The sequence below is a fragment of the Mandrillus leucophaeus genome, unplaced genomic scaffold (genome assembly GCF_000951045.1).
Source record: "Mandrillus leucophaeus isolate KB7577 unplaced genomic scaffold, Mleu.le_1.0 Scaffold1203, whole genome shotgun sequence".
Taxonomy (NCBI): domain Eukaryota; kingdom Metazoa; phylum Chordata; class Mammalia; order Primates; family Cercopithecidae; genus Mandrillus; species Mandrillus leucophaeus.
This window is the reverse complement of record NW_012100355.1, coordinates 148,791-154,986: the sequence shown is the minus strand read 5'-3', so window position 1 is coordinate 154,986 and position 6,196 is coordinate 148,791. Positions and strand designations below refer to the sequence as shown.

Sequence of the window (6,196 nt, the reverse complement as noted above, 5' to 3'; positions counted from 1 at the left end):
ATATAATTCCTAATACGTGGTGTACAGATCCTGTATTGCCCACCCTTCTCTATTGCTTTGTCCCCGCGCGCCCTCAATTTTGCCTAAATGGGTTCCAGGCCATAGCCACCGGCTCTCGCTTTGCCTTCTGGCCTCTCCGCAGTGCGCTTCAGCACCATTGCGCCAGGTGACGCTGCTGAGAGCAGCTAAGTGGCCAGCACTAGTGCAGCTGGAGACCAAGGCCCAGAATCCTCAGGAATCTGCACTTTACCCGGGCAAAAAGCCCAAGGGTTCTCCCCACAGCTTCCCAACAGCTTCCCAACATCCATCTACACATTTTTTTTAAATTAGACTTATTAACCTGTAAAGGTGGAGAGAATCAAAGAAATCACAAGATATCTCTGAAGGAAAAAGGAGAGCCCCAGGAGTACATCACTTAAGACTATTGAACGAGCAAACCAAGGGTAGGAGAATGGAATGGAAACTGACAGGATGACTTCAGGGGGTGGTACTGAGGTGGATGCCAATCACTACTTCCTATTAATAGGTTGAGCCAAGCACACTAATGGGGGCATCACCAAAATACTTAATAGGGCACTCTTACCCACCGTGTGTTTTACACCTTTATAGTTGCTAAAAGATGTATCACCCTACTGCTTCTAGAAGCTTCCAGAGCCAAGGAGCCAGAGCCTGACAGCATAAAAATCCTGTCAATTGAAGCCTTGGGCTCTCCACTGCTAAGCCTGGCCCAGAGGCTGGATTGCAAAGGCAGGTCCTAGTGTAATGGAATGGATGTTTGTGTCCCCTTCAAATTATATATTGAAGACTTAACCCCCAATGTGAAGGTATTTTGGAGGTAGGGCCTTTGGGAGGTAATCAGGTTTAGATGAGGTCATGACCATGGGATCTCCATGATGAGATCAGTGTCATTCTAAGTAGTAGATGAACAACCAAAGCGCTCTCTCTCTCTCTCTCTCTCCACCACGTGAGCACAGAAGGAGAAGGTAGCAGTCTGCAAGCCAAGGAGAAAGCCCTCACCGGGGAACTGAATGGGCTGGCAGTTTGGTCTTGGACTTCTCAGCCTCTCAAACTATGAGAAAGAAATTCCTCGTGTTTAAGCCATCCAGTCTGTGGTATTTTGTTATGGAAGCCTGAGTTAAGAGAGCTGGTTCACTGGAGAATCCACTGGCGTGAACCTGTGAAAAGTTTGTGACATGTCAAGTGGTTTGCTGCTCCTGGATTTGAGTATTGGCAAGAGCTATCAGAATGATGAGCATAGAGGGAAGCAGGGTACAGATAATAAGGTATTAATCATTGTACTGAAGAAATAAAGGGACATTACATGGTTTCAGGCTGAAGTTATGTGCAGATTGAAGCTGTGGAAGGGTCACTCAGCATACAGTGTGGCAAGTGAATGGTGCATACTCCACTGGCTGTAGGGAGTCCAGGTTTTTTTTTTGTTGTTGTTTGTTTGTTTTTGTTTGTCTGTTTGTTTATTTTGAGATGGAGTCTTGCTCTTTGACCAGGCTGGAGTGCAATGGTGTGATCTCAGCTCACTGCAACCTCCACCTCCTGGGTTCAAGCGATTCTCCTGCCTCAGCCTCCTGAATAGCTGGGACTACAGGCGGGTGCCACCACACTCAGCTAATTTTTTGTTGTTGTTGTAGTTTTAGTAGAGATGAGGTTTCACCGTGTTAGTCATGATGGTCTCAATCTCCTGACCTCGTGATCCGTCCGCCTTGACCTCCCAGAGTGCTAGTATTACAGGCATGGGCCAGTGTGCCTGACCGGGAGTGCAGCTTTTTGTCAGTTTTTTGACAGAGAACTGACTGGTGTGTTGAGTTTTACCATCTGTGACTCTGAGATGCATATGAGGCCTTTGTAAATGTAGAAGTTGAGAGTAGAAAGTACAGGTTTGTATTTTAGAAGGAGATTTGGGAATAAATGTAGCTCTGGTTGATATAGATAATATGTTAAGGTTTGTTGGCCAGAGTTGGTGTGTGTCTCGGGTGTTGGGCAAAGAACAGAGAACAGCCAAAGCTCGGCAAGGTCAATGCGAAGGGTGATTTCGTTGTTGGGCTAAAGTTTATGACTCAGCCTGGACCTAACTTGGCATCTCAGCTAGAGAAGAAGGATGATTCCATGTCACAGCTCCTGTCTTTGAAAAAGTCATAATGACTCCCAGACCCAACACGTGGGGAAAATGCTGGATTTTTCTCTTCAGTTTAATGTCTCCAGGGAAAATTGAGGAAAGAAATCTGTCTACTATTTGACTTCATCAAAAGACTAATATGTTAATATTTGTACCGTCAATATTTCCTTAAACTAGTCTACTCCTTACACAGCTAATACATCATAGTATACTGACTTAGGAAATTGGATTCTCCCAAACAATGAAACATTGACTGCAAGCATTATTAATCTTTTTATATCACTTTTCCTTCCAATGCTTTATATATCTTCGAGCAGACAAATAATAGTATTATAATGATTATGAGATCGATCATTACTCTGTTGCCCAAAAAACCAGCGACAAAAGACTACCTCAGTGGACCAAGCTTTGTTTCTTCATTATCTCTACCTTGATTCTGTCCTTTTATTTCGTCTTTCTTCTAATTCTGCTTCTGCTTCTTATTTCCTCCCTGGATTTGAACTTTACTTCCCTAAACTACCAGTTAGGTTACCTTCTCAGAACCTGTAAGGCAGCAGTTTGAGGTTGACAATTGAAGATTTAGGATGAGAAGAAAGAAATATGAATGAATTTCTGATGTTTGATTGTAGGAGTTTGTAATGCAGGTAAAAAGACCTTGTTCAGAGTGATGAGTTTGATCTGACAGATGAACTACTGTGATATTTATAACTTTGTCTAGTAAAAGTTTCCTATAAAAACATTTGGTTTGGATGTCTTTGTTAGCTTTTAGTTGCCTCTAGAAAAAGCCGCTTGGAACAGTTGCTAAGTCTTTGTGGATACTCTTTTCATTTATCCTCCAGTTAGTGCCTAAAGAGAGGCACTGGTGGTTCAGTGGTAGAATTCTGGCCTCCCACGCGGGAGACCCGGGTTCAATTCCTGGCCAGTGCAAGAGTCTGTTGGACTCAAAAAAACCACTCAGCAACTGGGGAAAGCACAAACGGTTTCTGGTGAGTCACTGCAGTTTTGATATTGGTACCTGTTACTTTCATCTATTCCCTATGAAGATCCCTGCAAACACAAAGAACCATTAGGTTCCATCGCATGCTGGACCTGGGGCTTACCACCGAGCCACTATGGAGAAGCTCCTGGAAGGAGAGAAGCTGCGGGCGTGGCAGTCACCTCAGAGGACCCTCAGGGCTGTACGCCAGATACCGTGAGCCGAATTTGCTAACATCGTTAGCCACTGCGGCCTCCGCGTGTTTTGTGGGCCCATCGGTTTTCCGCGAGGGATTCCGTGTGTGTGTGTGTGTGTGTGTGTGTGTGTGTGTGTGTGTGTGTGTGGGGTAATGTGTGTCAACAGGTGTTGGCCTGAAATTTGGCCGGGCACGGTGGCTCAGGCCTGTAATCACAACACTTCGTGAGGCCCAGGCGAATGGATCTCTTGAGGTCAAGAATTCAAGACCAGCCTGGCTAAATGCAGTAATCCCGTCTTTACTAAAAATACAAAAATTAGCCGAACGTAGTGGCATGCACCTGCTATTTCAGCTACTTGGGAGGTTGAAACAGGAGAATCGTTTGAACCCAGGAGGCGGAGGTTCACTGAGCCAAGATCGCGCTACTGCACTCCAGCCTGGGCGACAGAGCCAGACCCCATCAACATGCATGCATGCTGAGTAAACATGACTGTTACATGCAACCCCTGTTCACTTTGGGGTGGAGACAACATTTAAGTACATTATAATAAGGTCCTGTGCTTCAAAAAGTGAAGCAGGAACACAAAGACAATGAAGAGCACAGCCTCTGTGCACTGCCCAGAACCAGTCCACAGCCAGTGGTCTCCCATCAAGAGAAAGTTACTGAAATCAGTGTCTTGTCCAATCAAAGCTGTAGTGATGGCTTGTGTAGGGAGGGCTCAGTCAGTTTATGGTAATGGGTGAGCTGCAAGTGCTTCAGCATTGCTTATCTGAAGGCCTGTGCTTGTCTAGGTAGAGGAAAAAAAAGGAAGAAAAAAAAACCCTGTGGCAATTAGAACATAGTTTGAGGGGTGCATGACTTAACCTTGCCTGGCATGGCCTTAGGTCTTGTTTATAATGTGGTATCTTACTACTGTAAGGAGTCTGTTCTGTCAGTCTTATGACCTCTATTTTAACAATAATGCTGGTCAGTTGTGTCTAAACCAAAGGGAGAGAGTATAAGGACAGGGGTCTGAGCTTCCCAATACAGGCCAGGAACTTAGTATTTAAGACTTCCCTGGGGTCTCCCTGGCCAAGAAGGGATCTGTCCAGTTGGTTGGGTGGCTTCGGATTTTAATTTTACTTCTCAAAGCATTTAATTTGATGAAATGTTGCCATTTTTTTCCTTTATTTTTAAAGCCTCTTATGTTCTATAAGAAATCTTTCTACTCAGGATAGTGAATGTATTCTCTTAATTTTCTCTCTCTATGAGTTCCAGAGTTTTAGTTTTAATTTTTAAATTGATGACATCTAAAATTCTACTCCTAATCAAAACATTCTTGGGGGTTACCAAGGACAACTCCAAAAATCTTCCATAAATGGTCCTTAAAGAACTTACTGGGATACTGGGCTGCAGGGCTCAGTGGCTTTAGTGCACCTCTGCTCTTAAGACTATTCAGAAATTGTCTTTGTGAACGCATCAGGGTGTTTAAAAATCAGCAATTTAGGGCTTGCTTGCAACGTGCAGTTATGCAGCAGCTGTTTTCTGGATCTCATGAATGCCTGCATGCGTACTTCCCCTGGAATTTTCTAAATTTGAATTCTCAAGGTATTTCAAGTGGCTTAGTTGTCTCTTTCGCCTACTGCCACACACATACCACCAAATCCTGCACTCCAAGTTTCTCCTTCTGCACCCGGGACTCCCAACCTCCAGTTAGACAATCCACACCTTGCCACACCTGCCTCGGGCTCCATCAGGCCACTGTACCTCCCGCAGCAACCAGGACAGGGGGAATCTGGATTCCTATTACACTTCTGAGGAAGGTGGTCAGGGGCGTGGAGGATGTGGGTGGGAGGGGCTGAGGTTGAGGGCAGGAGTACCTGTAGTCTTCTGTCTTCTACCTCATTGGCCCAGGTGCTGCTCTCCCTCGGTTTGTCTGCTTTCAGCCCTGAGTGGAAAATCAGGTCTGCGCCCTGATCTTCCTGACTCTCATTTTGTGAGGAACCTGAATGGATGAGCCGTTGCTCTCGTCCCACACATTCTGTCCAAAAGGTGGCCTCCTCTCTACTTGCTTGGGGGCCTGCCCACTGAGCTCTGGCACTCAGGCTGGGATGCCGCCCGGTACAGAGGCTCTGCAGCCCTGCAGGGGTCTGACTGTTCCACACCAGCAGGATAAAGGCCACAGGGCATGCTGTGGTGGAAAAGCATTCAGAGATGTGGGCTGAAGGCCTCTCTTTCCACAGTCCCTTTGAAGACCCCATGGAAGTAGGCACTCCTTTGAGGAACAAGGTGGCCCAAGGCCTGGCTTCACATGCAGGCTCTTATGTCCCAGCGGGTCCTCTCTGGGCCTGGTATGACTGACTGCTTCACGCATCTTACCCGGTTTCCTCTCCTCCACCACCCAAGCTCCTCCTCAACCCCCTTGCTCAGCTGTCCTTAGGACAGCAACATCCCCAGCCCTTGGAAAAGCCCTATCTGCAGTGCCTGGGGGGGGAGTTGGGTTCAGGTCGTCTAAACACAGAACAACAGAGAACCTGAGGCAGGAGGAAATCCCTTCCCTTGCTGGGTCTCTTGGCACAGCCCATCCAGCGGTCTGGGCAGGGTCCAGGTATCCTCCACTCTCCTTGAAGACCGGGGTTTTCAGGCCCTTGGGGTTGGTCAACATGGGGTCTTTCCCACTGTGCATCTGGGAACTGTAGGAATATCCCATGGGACTCTCTCTTACTCATTTTTTTTTTTTTTTGAGACGGAATCTTGCTCTGTTGCCCAGGCTGGAGTGCAGTGGCCGGATCTCAGCTCACTGCAAGCTCCGCCTCCTGGGTTTACGCCATTCTCCTGCCTCAGCTTCCCAAGTAGCTGGGACTACAGGCGCCCGCCACCTCGCCCGGCTAGTTTTTTGTATTTTTTAGTAGA

The 6,196-nt window shown here is 46.7% G+C and overlaps 1 non-coding gene and 1 pseudogene across 2 annotated transcripts; one reads left to right on the top strand and one right to left on the bottom strand.

Annotated features, from left to right (window-relative positions):
• The first annotated feature begins 2,987 nt into the window (after positions 1 to 2,987).
• TRNAG-CCC lies at positions 2,988 to 3,058 on the top strand. Its single transcript has one exon. It is a non-coding gene; the product is annotated as a tRNA-Gly (tRNA).
• Positions 3,059 to 5,012: 1,954 nt separating this feature from the next.
• Positions 5,013 to 5,748, bottom strand: LOC105532204 (annotated as a pseudogene). The gene has a single exon (XR_001004933.1). The product of XR_001004933.1 is annotated as a protein FAM231D-like (transcript).
• Positions 5,749 to 6,196: the final 448 nt, after the last annotated feature.